Below are 13,544 nucleotides of genomic sequence, written 5' to 3'. Positions count from 1 at the left end.
GACGGGATTGGCGCTGTTCTCCTCCAACAGGATGACCAGTCTGACTGGATCCTGGTGGCATACGCGTCCAGAGCCATGACCGCAACTGAGTGCAGATATGCACAAATCGAGAAAGAATGTCTCGGACTCCTCATTGGGATTCTGAAGTTCCACGACTACGTGTACGGCCTGCCCACGTTCATAGTGGAAACAAACCACAGACCGTTGGTCCATATCACAGACAAGGATCTGAATGACATGACCCCTCGTCTGCAGCGCATCATGATGAAGCTCCGAAGGTATGATTTCAACCTAGTATACACCCCGGGAAGAGACCTTGCCATTGCCGATGCACTGTCCCGATCAATTGGTACTGACAGCACACCACCAGCCCCCGTCAGAGAAATCGAGGCCCAAACACAGTTATGCATGGAGAATTTGCCTGCTTCGGATGAGAAGCTTCGTTTAATCCGACAGGAGACGCAGAAAGACGCAACCTTACGGAGTGTGCTGCACCTACTCCAGCACGGTTGGACGAGGGGACAGTGTCCACAATTTCAGAATGTCAAGTCAGAATTGATTGAAGTTGATGGCCTTGCGCTACGCAATGCGCAGAGTGTGATCCCGGCCACTCTCCGCGCCGAGATGCTATGTAAGATTCATGAAGGTCACCTAGGAATTGAGGAATGCAAAAGGCGAGCACGACGGGCTGTGTACTGGCCCGGCATGAATCAAGACATAACGGACATGGTCATGACATGTGACACCTGTCAAAGACATCAACCCACACAGTGCAAAAAACCACTGCAGCAACATGAACTCACAACGGCGCCGTGGACAAAAGTGGGCATTGACCTATTTCATGCCGCAGAGCGTGATTGCGTCCTGATCATGGACTATTACTCAAACTATCTGGAGGTACTGAAATTCCCTGATCTCACGTCTTCATCTGTCATCGAGGCGTGCCACGAGACATTCTCGCGACATGGAATCCCACGCGTGGTGATGTCGGATAATGGCCCCTGCTTGGCGAGCTGGGAATAGAAAGAGTTCTCAGACAGCTACATCTATCGGCATGTAACATCCAGTCCGCGTTACCCACAGTCAAATGGGAAAGTGGAAAAAGGTGTCCACATCTTTAAACGACTCATTAGCAAGGCAACAGATTCACATTCTGACATCAACCTAGCGCTGTTATCCTACCGAGCAACCCCATTGAGCTCAGGGCTGTCGCCAGCGCAGATGCTCTTCGGCAGAGACATCCAGACAACCCTACAGGTGATTCAATTCTGAGACCCCGACAATGCTCTGGTCCTTAACAAAATGCGGATACTACGGTCCAAACAAAAACAATACTACGATCAACATGTGATCCCACTCAAGCCACTGACAATAGGTGACATCGTCAGAATCAGGGACCCAGAAGGTGGATGGTCTGAGCCAGCCACGGTGATCAGGCAGGAGGCATCGAGGTCGTACATTGTCAAATCGTCAGTGGGAGTACTTTTTCGCCGTAACCGCTGGGATCTGTTAGTGATTCGACCTACAATGCCGGTGTTTCCCACACTGGACTTGACCGAGTCTATTTGTCCACAGGACGTTCCTTGCCACACAACGCCAGACAGTACTCTTGACGACTGTCATAATATACACACAAGTTTATGATGGTGCATAGACACACACTGACTGACACACTGAAAGACTAATCAACACACAGAACACAGCAGCCAATCACCAGACAGGGCACGGTCACTATAAAGCCAGAGGGCACTAGTTTTCCCGTTCATTCAGGATGCAGCCTCTGAGACGGCCAGAGCCCGTAATCAGTAACACGAACATCTGCCATGTGCTAGCAGTATAATCTGGTCAGGTTAGCCATAGGTCTTCAGTCAACCTAACATAGTGTCAACCCACAGTGCGAGTATGTTTAACAGCTCAGAATTAAATAAAATAGAGTTGTACTTCTACAAGTGTTGGTAGCCTGTCTCTTCTACTGCTCTGGTAAACGCAGTCATCACAGACCCAGCATACCCAACACATCAACAACATCAAACCATCATCCCTACCACCACCATTAAGATGCTCCAGCAGAAGCCGTAAGGCACCCTACTGGCGAGATTTGTAATGACACTTCACACGCACAAGGCAAATATGGACATTTCTCACGATGGACTCATAACACAGATAATTGTTTCTGTATTACTTTTATCATTTTCACAGATTTCCATATTGCCACCATTTGTTATGTACAGTTTTCTTGAGGCCAGTCTAGAAAACATGTCAAATAAAAGGGGGGGATGCAGTGATCTGTACATCTGCACATACACCAGGGACTACAACACAGATGTAACACCCACAGCATCACTAGAGGGCAGATTCAGAGACGGGTATAAAGTGTCCGACCCAAGGGAGGATCCACCTCTTTTAGAAGCACGGGGCTAGTGAGCAGCAGCACAGAGACAGCTCAGCATAGGCAATTTACCTTAGTTTCACTGGTCATACCTCTTTACTGTGTTACAACTAGTTGAGCTCTGGAAACAGAACAAACCTTCTGAATAAAGTATTTGTGTTAACTGGAAGTCTACAATCTTTATTCAGACTTGGAGAATAACATACTAGCATTCCCTACTCATCATCTGGTTGTTCAGTGGAGGGTCCCAGCTCTAAGCTGGTATCAACCTTGGGTAGGGCGATGAGTTTGTTGAATGACCTGTGGTTTCCTACTTATGCGCATCCACTGGCTGCAAGTGCTGCATTCTTCATCAATTCCAGAGAGGTGTCCCACTTGGCTGCAGCAGCCCTTGGCTAACGGGCCTGGTCCCCATGGTGTTCTGGCCAGGGTGGAGTTCCAGGGGCTTCAGTCTTAAGGGGTGCAGTTTGCCAGAATGGGTTGCATGCTATGCTATTTCCCTCTATCCCTGACATCCCTGGAGTTCCTGGACGCCTTACTTAGTGCTCTCCCATTTGAGGGAGCTCTCAATGGCCCTTTTTAGGTCCCGCAATAGCTCAGCCAGTAATTCTTCTGGGTCACCATATTATTTACTCCACATTCAAGGCGGTCCCATAGCATCTCGGGTCGAGATGATCCATAGTTGCAGAACTCCGCCAGTTTGCGCAATCTTGCGAAAACCTGGTAATGGACTCCCCTGGGGTCTTCTCGGCCATATTAAATCGGTACCTCGCTACGATAATCGACGTCTTCGGGTTGTAGCGGTTTGCCGCAAGTGCCATGAACTCTTCGAATGTCTTGAGTCTGGGGCCGTGGGTGTATTAGGCTCTTTATGACGCTGAAAGTGAGGGCTCCACAGGTGGTCAGAAGAATCATCGTCTGGCAATCATCCCCAACGATATTGTTCACTTTTTTTAAAAAGCGCATACACTCCACATACTAAGTCCAGTCCTCTACATCTGTATCAACAGCATCGAGTCTGCAAAAGAGAAGAATTTTCAAATTGTGGCAAAACATTCGTTCGTGAAGAGAGGTGGTCGTGCTCCAAATGGTTAGCAGCACCGACGATGGTTCTGCTTTATCCTTGTTGCCAATTTAATAGTCATGGAGGAGTTCAGACAGGAGAGTCAAAAAATGGTTTATTTCCAAAAGGAAAATGTTTACATGTCCCAGTCGAGACTATTCTGCAGCTCGGCTCCTACCTGGGCAGCTTTTTTATAGCACTGAATTAACTAAGCCAATGATAGGCCTCTGCCCCTCAGCAGGGAGCTCATACCCCACGAGGCTCACGGTGAGGCTAATTGTGTTGGCCCCATGGCTCTCACAGGGTTATAACAGGAATATTGGGGGAAAAAATAACAAGGTACCTGGTGGGGTAGGCTCTGATTGGGCTCACCCCGCCAGCAACTTAGTTTTTTAATAGATCAAGGTGCTGTTTTTAAAGGCCATCCAGTGCAAAAGGTCACGCAGAACCCCTGCTACCACAAACCTCCTCCAACCCGTGCACTGCCCTCTTACGCTGCCCATGTAGTGAATGGATTTTCTTGCTGCAGGGGGTGGTTCAGGCGTTGAGGCCTGGTAATGAGATGTATTCCAGTGCAATCCTGGCTGGTCTCTCACATTGTAGTCTCTGTAAACTGGAGGTCATTCTGAACTCAACTACCAGTGCCTTAATTCACATAAAATCATGTCCCCCTAACACCCCCATGATTCCTGACCTACATTGGTTCCTGGTCAAGCCACAACCTGACTTTAAAGTTCTCATCCTAGTTTTCAAATTCTTTCAGGGGCCTTGCCTCTCCCTACCTCTGTAAATCTTCCAGCCCCACAACCCTTAGATGTCTGCCCTCCTCTAATTCTGACCGAATAGACATTCCCAATTAGAATTGCTGCATCATTAGCGGCTAAGCATCAGTTGCTGAGTAATGCCCTCCCCACACCTCAAAACTTCTACCTTGCTTGGCTGCCTTACCAAGCTTTTTGTCATCTGATCTTGTATCTCCTGATGTGGTTCAGTGTCATAATTTTGTGGTGAATGAGATTCACACGGTATTATAGTTACCAATGTCACTCTGTTCCAAGTATATATGTATCAATATTGTCAGTGCAGTTGCACTACCTGACCACCAGGGGGAGTAGCTCTGGGAGTACTCGAGAGTTTGTACTGGGCTCCCCCTTGGCTCCGCCCAGAACTCCTCCCCCTGGAGCTGCTGTATAAAGATCCGTGCCACAGAGTCAGCCAGCCAGTTCACTGAAAGTTCAACGGCTAACAGGCTGGCTCTGTTATAAGTATATTAAAACCACTATTCTAATCCTACAAGTGCGTGTCCGTAGAATTGATGGTTCCATCAATTTAATATACTTACGAAACAGTCGAAGTAAATCATGGAAGCAGCCCTCAAGCCCGGACGCCTAGAACTCGACCCGCAGGATGCAGAGGCTAAAGAAATGTTTTCCCACTGGCTGAGATGTTTTAAGCCCTACCTGGCAGAAGCCAGCACTGCTGGAACAATGGAGGAACAAAAACTCAGCCTACTGCATGCGAGGGTAAGCCATAGAATCTCCACACAGCTAAATCCAGCCGGTTCATACAATGCAGCGCTGGTGATATTGGACAAAATGTACGTTAGGCCCATTAACAAGGTTTATGCACGCCACGTGTTTACAACTTGCCGTCAGCGGCTGCCAGAAACGCTAGCCGAATTTGTATGGGAACTGAACAATCTTTCTAATGACTGTAATTATCAAGCCGTTACCGCGGCTGAACATAGGGAGCTTGCTCTGTGGGACGTTTTCGTAGCCGGCCTTAGATCTAACTATGTCTGCCAAAGACTGCTAGAAAAGGGGGCCCAGGACTTGGACACTACTGTGGAGGCTGCTACCACTATAGAAGTCTCCTTCCGCAGCCACACCTCGTTTCCCACGGACCCCGACCAACAATCCCCCCAGGCCTGTGCCGCACGGCCCCCCAGCTACCGCGCTGCCAAAGCCAGTTACTCTGCTGCCCCAGCCAGCTGCTCCAGCCAGCTACTCAGATGCCCCAGCCTGCCATTTCTGTGGCCAAAGCCTGCACCCGCGGCAGCACTGCCCAGTCCGATCCGTGACCTGCAGCAGCTGCGGGAAGAAAGGCCACTATGCCAGAGTGTGCCTCGCGAAAAGGGCCCCAGTTTCTAACTCCCCAGTAGAGAGAGCAAATCGCTCCAAGCACCAGCAGGCCCACGGGGCCTGAAACGCTGCGACCTATGCCCCGACTCCACCCCCTCCCGCCACGTGCGATCCATGGGGGTCGCCATCTTGGCAATCCCCCACCATACGGCCGGCCACGTGCGACTCATGGGGGCTGCCATCTTGGACGCCATCTTCCTCGCCGCTCACCACGTGCGATCCACTGGCCCCATCTGCATCTGTATGCTCAGAAAGCTCATCTGAAGATTATGACTTCCCCGGGCACTCATCACGCGGCCCGCAACTCAGCGCAGCGATCCTGCATCAAGCTCTCCAGAACGTACCGGCATCTACTCGACCGGACGCCCACTCGGAAGACTACGACCTTCCCGGGCACTCATCACGCAGCCCGCAACTCAACGCGGTCACCCTAGATCAATCCCGCCCCAAGCACCTACGAAGTTCGATGGCGGAGGTCCAGATCAACGGGTACAGCACGCCATGCCTCTTTGACTCCGGGAGGAGCACCGAGAGCTTTATACACCCAGAGCTGGTAAGACGCTGTTCGCTTCCTATTTTTCCTGTGAGCCAAACTATCGCCCTTGCTTCGGGCTCCCACTCAGTCCAAATCCAAGGACACACTGTCGCTACGCTCACAATTCGAGGCGCTAGTTATTCAAAATTTAAACTTTATGTCCTGCCTGACCTCTGCGCGCCACTCTTATTAGGCCTGTATTTCCAGTGCAACCTCAAGAGCCTCACCCTCAGCTTCGGAGGGCCCCTGCCCCCACTCACTATCTGCAGCCTAGCCACGCTGCGCATCTCCCCCCCCCCCCTTCTCTCTTCGCCAGTCTCACTCCAGATTGCAAACCAGTAGCTACTCGCAGCAGGCGATACAGCCTACAGGATAGGGTCTTTATCCGATCGGAGGTCTGACGGCTGCTCAGTGAGGGGATCATAGAGGCCAGTAATAGTCCCTGGTGAGCTCAGGTGGTGGTCATCAAGACCGGGGAAAAATTTTGCATAGTCATCGTCGATAGTCAGACCATAAATCGCTTTACGCTCCTAGACGCGTATCCCCTCCCCAGAATTGCAGACATGGTTAACCAGATCGCCCAATATCGGCTATTTTCCACGGTGGATCTGAAGTCTGCATACCACCAGCTCCCAATCCGCTCGGAGGACCGCCACTACACGGCGTTCGAGGCCGATGGCCGCCTCTTCCATTTCTTCCGGGCTCCCTTCGGCGTCACTAACGGGGTTTCGGTGTTCCAACGAGCAATGGACCGAATGGTAGACCAGTACGGGCTGAGGGCCACGTTTCCGTATCTGGATAATGTTACCATCTGTGTCTATGACCAGCAGGACCGCGACGCCAACCTCCACCCTTTTCTCCAGACGGCACAGAAATTAAACCTCACTTATAACAAGGAGAAATGCATTTTCCGCACAAACAGACTGGCCATCCTCGGCTACGTCGTGGAGAACGGAGTCCTGGGCCCAGACCCGGACCCCCTCCCTCATTGCCCCAAGGCCCTCAAACGGTGCTTGGGGTTTTTTTCACACTACGCCCAGTGGGTCCCTCAGTATGCGGACAAAGCCCGCCCACTCTTTAAGGCCACACGATTTCCCCTGTCTGCTGAGGCGCGCCAGGCCTTCAGCTGCATCAAGGAGGACATCGCCAAAGCAGCCATGCGGGCGATGGATGAATCCACCCCCTTTCAGGTTGAGAGCGACGCCTCAGAGGTAGCTCTAGCAGCCACTTTAAATCAGGCAGGGAGGCCCGTTTCATTTTTCTCACGTACCCTATCCGCTTCAGAACTCCGACACTCCTATGTCGAGAAGGAAGCACAAGCCATTGTGGAGGCTGTTCGTCACTGGAGGCACTACCTCGCAGGTAGGAGGTTCACCCTCATCACCGACCAACGATCGGTTGCCTTTATGTTTGACAACTCGCAAAGGGGCAAAATAAAAAGTGATAAAATCCTTCGGTGGAAGATCGAACTCTCCACCTATAGTTACGATATTAAATATCGACCGGGGAAGCTCAACGAGCCCTCGGATGCCCTATCCCGCGGGACCTGCGCCAGCGCGCAGATCAGCCATCTGAAAGCCATCCACGTTGACATCTGCCATCCAGGGGTCACCCGGCTCGCCCACTACATCAGAGCCCGAAACCTGCCTTTCTCTAATGAGGAGGTAAAAGCCGTCACCAGGGACTGCCCGATCTGTGCAGAGTGCAAACCTCACTTCTATAGACCAGACAGGGCCCACCTGGTCAAGGCTTCTAGGCCCTTTGAACGCCTTGTGATCGATTTCAAAGGGCCACTCCCCTCCACTAACAAGAACATTTATTTCCTCAACATCATCGATGAGTTCTCCCGATTCCCTTTTGCCATTCCGTGCCCCGACATGACCACCCACACAGTCATTAGGGCCCTGCATAGTGTCTTCACCCTGTTCGGTTTCCCCAGCTACGTTCACAGCAACCAGGTTTTGTCCTTTGAGCGACGAGCTGCGTCAGTACCTGCTCGACAAGGGCATCGCCTCAAGCAGGATTACCAGCTACAACCCCAGGGAGAACGGGCAGGTGGAGAGGGGGAACGCGACGGTCTGGAAGACCGTCCTACTGACCCTCCGGTCTAGAAAACTCCAAGTCTTCCAATGGCAAGAAGTCTTCCCAGACATGCTCCATGCTATCAGATCCTCCCTCTGCACATCGACAAATCAAACCCCTCACGAGCGGCCCTTCATTTTTTCTAGGGGCACTACCACGGGGGTCTCACTTCCGGCGAGGCTGAGGACACCAGACCTGGTCCTCCTAAGGCAGCACGTCAGGGGACACAAAACTGACCCCCTTGTTGAAAAGGTGCGCCTCCTCCATTCCAACCCCCAGTACGCATTCGTGGAGTTCCCGGACGGTCGCCAGGACACAGTATCCCTTCAGGACCTGGCACCCACTGGATCCAGCCCCCCCCCCCACCCCCACTGAGGAACCCCTTACCCTGTTCCCTATGCTGCCGGCCCCTCGCGCCCCCGATTCCGCAAGCTCGCCCCACCGGTTCCACGCGCCAGCGCCAGCCCGCCCCCAGTCTCCGGTCGAGCCAGAGGTGCATGAAGTTTGGACGAGACCCGCCCCGGAGTCTGCCATCGTACCCCAGCTCTCAACACCCACCCAGCCACCGCAAGAGGCTGCAACCCCGGTGCTCCGCAGATCGAAACAAACAATTCGTCCACCGGACAGACTAACTCTGTGAGCCACCACCCCCGCCGGACTCGATTTTTTTCACAGGGGGTGAATGTGGCGAATGAGATTCACACGGTATTATAGTTACCAATTTGACTCTGTTCCAAGTGTATATATATATCTATCAATATTGTAAGTGCAGTTGCACTACTTGACCACCGGGGGAGTAGCTCTGGGAGTACTCGAGGGTTTGTACTGGGCTCCCCCCTTGGCTCCGCCCAGAACTCCTCCCCCTGGAGCTGCTGTATAAAGATCCGTACCACAGAGTCAGCCAGCCAGTTCACCGAAAGTTCAACGGCTAACAGGCTGGCTCTGTTGTAAGTATATTAAAACCGCTATTCTAACCCTACAAGCACGTGTCCGTAGAATTGATGGTTCCATCAACTTTAACATAGGGAAACGTTCAATTTGTACTTCTCAGATACTATATAAAATAAAGGTGCTATATAAATGTAAGTTGCTATTGTTGAATGTAGTTTGGCATTCAATCCCTCAGGCCGCTGTCGTGCAATGTGTTGGCCACTAGCAGTTAATTGGAAACTCAGATGTGGCTCATTACATTGATGATAGTAAATAGCAATGAGTAGGGGATTCTTTGATGTGTTCTTAACACCCATATTCAAACACTGTATGCATGCATACTTTAAGCTTTTTATACTGAAGGCAAGAATCAGCATGTGCCAGGGTTTTCTCGATTGTTTGAGTGTTTCTTTGGTCACTCAATGATGATGGGTGTTTGTTGAATAAACATCTACAGGTGGATTACTTTTTGTTGTATTGTGAGAATGTGTGCAATGAGTTTATTACTAAAATTCGCACATATGACTGAAAAGGTGTCACATTGCCACAGCTGTGAGTGGTCAGAAATGTCTGTTGGACAGCATTGTCCAAATCCTAGCTACAGGGTTTTACTCCTCAATTTTCTTCTGTCCAGCTATCTGACAATACCAATGGTATCTGTACAGAAAGGTTACAAATGAAATCAGAATTATTAGTTGTCAGATGATCACAGCTGCAAGAATCTTTCAAAATAAATATTATGGAATCATTCCAGAAGAACAGATGGTATACAATGTTTTTATTTTGATGCAGGCTTTAATGCAAATCCGTTAAAAAAAAAAAAAGAATATAAATATTGGAGCATTAATGAAAAGGAACATGTTTTCCGACAAACTTAACACTGTGTGGGGCAGCACGGTAGCACAGTGGGTAGCACCTTTGCTTCACAGTTCCAGGGTCCTAGGTTCGAATCCCGGCTTGGGTCACTGTTTGTATGGAGTCTGCACGTTCTCCCTGTGTCTGCGTGGATTTCCTCCGGGTGTTCCGGTTTCCTCCCCCAAGTCCTGAAAGACGTGCTGTCAAGTGAATTGGATATTCTGAATTCTCCCCCTGTGTACCCGAACAGGCGCCAGAATGTGATGATCAGGGGCTTTTCACAGTAACTTTATTGCAGTGTTAATGTAAGCCTACTTGTGACAATAAAGATGAATATTACTGTTATTAAATATATTCGGTTGAAGCTTAACTTCTCCCTATTTGGTATGCTTAGACATTCAATTTTTGTTATTGTCTTCCAACACCTTTTAACAAGTAGCTTGGTCCTTTTTATCTCAGATCACTTCTACTTTAATTCCTATGCAGCTTTATTAAATCCTATACTGCAGACTAATTTTGCCACCTGTAGTAATATTATGAATGTCAACACTGGATTTTGAGAAAAGCTCTTTCGTTTCAGTGAAAGTGCTGACATTTCTGTGTATTCATGTTTAAATGGAATTGCTGATGGATACTGGCAGTCAAATGTGCATTTCAAAGCCGGATTTATGCTTTAGTCTCGAACTGCTTGATACAATTTCTTTTACAACCTGTGCCCTGACCAGACATAAAACAGTTGTTACTCCAGAGCTCATGTATTATGCAGTCAGATCATCCGTTATAGAAGATGGCATTATTCTATCCTTCATATCTTGTGCTTGATGTCAACAAACCAAGACTAGTTTTCTTTCTGTTCACGCATATGCAACACAGTCTGGAAGGTGCCCTAATAATTGAAACTACTGCTTTAATATATAAACCTTTAGTTATCACCGGTCAAATTACTCTTGCTGGAAAAACTAACAGTTGTGAGTCTTACAGATCATTAGAAAGGGGTAAAACAGAATAGCTTCAGCACTTTACCTGTTTAATGCAGGTGACATTTTCAGAGATCAATGACAACGAGAGGGTCATTATTTCAATCAGATCAGTTTTTGTTGTTTCTACGTACAACAAGGGAAAATGTAAATTGAAACGAAGTAACACAGTGCCAGAGTTGACTTTTGGGCAGTAATGCTCCTTCAGCTTCTATAATCTTGATTTTAGACTAACCCGCAGAGTAGAATTGGGACAGGTCTGGATCAGGCAACTGTTTTGCATCTAGTCCAAATCTGTGCTCTATTACCACCAATGGAGACTGTCAGGTGGGGTTTAAGATCGACATCCAACCCGAGCCTGTACTCTTTCCATCAGGTGGGTTAAATTTAAAGCATTATTAAAAGCAGTGAAAAAAAAAAGCAGTACTTGATCGTGAATTATGGTCCAAAAGTTTGACTTTTTTTTCATCTGGCATTCTCAAATACACATACTTTCCAGTGAAAAACACAATTGCGAAAAGCCACATTCCATGAAAAAAAAATTGTGATCAAGAAGAATCCTGCCTGATTGTATCCCCTCCCTATCCCAGCAGAGTTAATGCCACTTTTGGCAACCCTCTTGCAATTAGATTTGGCCAACTAACTCAGCAGACAGCACAAATCAAACCTGGAGCAGTTGGTTTGGAAGGATTATTACCAAATCACAAGCTCCATTTACCTCGTTGCATAAGGGTTGCTGTATGAGAATATTTCTACTTTTTGTTAAATGTACATGATAAGAAATTATTATTTTTTAAATAAATTTAGAGTATCCAATTAATTTTTTCCAATCAAGGGGCAATTTAGTGTGGCCAATTAACCTACCCTGCACATCTTTTGGGTTGTGGGGGCGAAACCCACGCAAACATGGGGAGAATGTGCAAACTCCACACAGACAGTGACACAGAGCCGGTATCGAACCTGGGACCTCGGCGCAGTGAGGCAACTGTGCTAACCACTTGCACCACCGTGCTGCCCTCATGATAAGAAATTAATCATACCCTTCCTGGTTCTACAATAGAACAGGAGTAACTGGGAGTACGATGCAATTCCATAACAACAACTGCACTGCAGCCGATACTCCCTCATAAGCTCACATTGATAAGCATATGTCAAGCAGGAGGAAGGACTCCAGCACAATTCAAGGGATCAGCACCTGCATGCATGTTAGTTGCTGGATGATGTTGCTGTTGCAATAATTCTTCAAGGGTTTCCATAGTTTTTCTTCAAGATGCAAAAGTCTACAAGTGTGGCAAGGATGAAGGACGTTTTGCTGACATCAAGTCTTTTGAACAAACCAATTACTCCAAGATATGGGTGCAGTAATGACTTGGGCAATGAGCAGAGGTCATGCATGTTGCTCGTTTTGCTCTCTCCTTAATTTGCTCTGTTTTAATTACCTTTGCTCAAGTCGCCAGGTATCCTTTTGAAACCGCCACAAGGTTCAAAACCGAATACTAATCAAAGACTCAATACACCAGTTAGTAAGTTTGAAATCAATGCACATTTATTTACACACACAGTCAATTATACTCGTGCACAAACTCTACTCACTAAACTATCACTATTACTAAAAGCCTATACTTAGCTTCGGGTGCCCACTCAGTCAGCGGAACAATGGCCGTTGTCCGGTTCTGAGGCTGCTGGCATCGAACCTGTGTGGAATAATAGCTAGGAGCGCCTATCTCGTAGCGTGTGTTGACTTTAGACTTACTTGTCGGGTCTCTCGTCGCTGAGAGCCATGGCCAAGATGAAGGTGAAGAAGAAGAGAGATCTGTCTTGGGGGCTCCTCTTTGTACCCCAAATGGGCTTTGCGCTCTTTTGGGCGAGCCTTGAACATGGCCCCAATTAATTGGACCATGTCCTAATCATCTGTATTGATTTTCTCCAATAAAGGAGTGGTTGCTTGATCGCTGGGTGGGCCCGAGGTGACCATTGGCCTGCCTTTGTTTTAGTCTCCACTGGTGTCAGGGAGTCTGTTCTGGTATCGTTTGCTTATATGTTTCTCTTTTGTCTCCGGAGATAGCTCATTACTACGCTCATGGCTTGTAGTATCTGTCTTGTCTGGGAGCTGCAAACTCCAATCCACAGACAAACCTTGCACGTGCTTGTTTTCTTAGCATTGTTCAATTTTCCCTTAATTCTCTGCAAGTGTCCATTTTGAAATCGGGATGTGGCCACCACAGGTGGCTACAATGCAGAACTGGATAAACTAGGTAAGAGGGAAGAAGATGGGCTCTCGAGAGGAGAACATGTCTGTCCAATGTGGTTCAGGGAGCTATTAATCAACATGAACCTCTAAGGAACACTGCTATATGTGCGCTTCAGTAAGGCTCTCCTAACTGAACTTTGCCACCTGTTGCAACCACAATTACAACTTCAGAACACGGCTAGAATCACATCAGTAATAGCTGTGAAGATAACTGTTCAGATGAGCTTCTGTGTGCCTGGCTCCAGGCTGGAGCTGGAGTTATTTGCAACATTTCAGTTTTCCCAAAATTGTTGGGTAAACAGGTGTGATGCCTCAGCGGCT

The 13,544-nt window shown here is 48.4% G+C and overlaps 1 protein-coding gene across 3 annotated transcripts in view; it reads left to right on the top strand.

Moving 5' to 3' along the window:
• rorb (RAR-related orphan receptor B) overlaps nucleotides 1-13,544 on the top strand; it is a 258,673-nt gene that overhangs the window by 156,799 nt on the left and 88,330 nt on the right. The gene's annotated exons all lie outside the window — the stretch shown is intronic.

This window comes from Scyliorhinus canicula, chromosome 8, assembly GCF_902713615.1.
Source record: "Scyliorhinus canicula chromosome 8, sScyCan1.1, whole genome shotgun sequence".
Lineage (NCBI taxonomy): Eukaryota > Metazoa > Chordata > Chondrichthyes > Carcharhiniformes > Scyliorhinidae > Scyliorhinus > Scyliorhinus canicula.
This window is presented reverse-complemented; position numbering and strand designations above follow the sequence as displayed.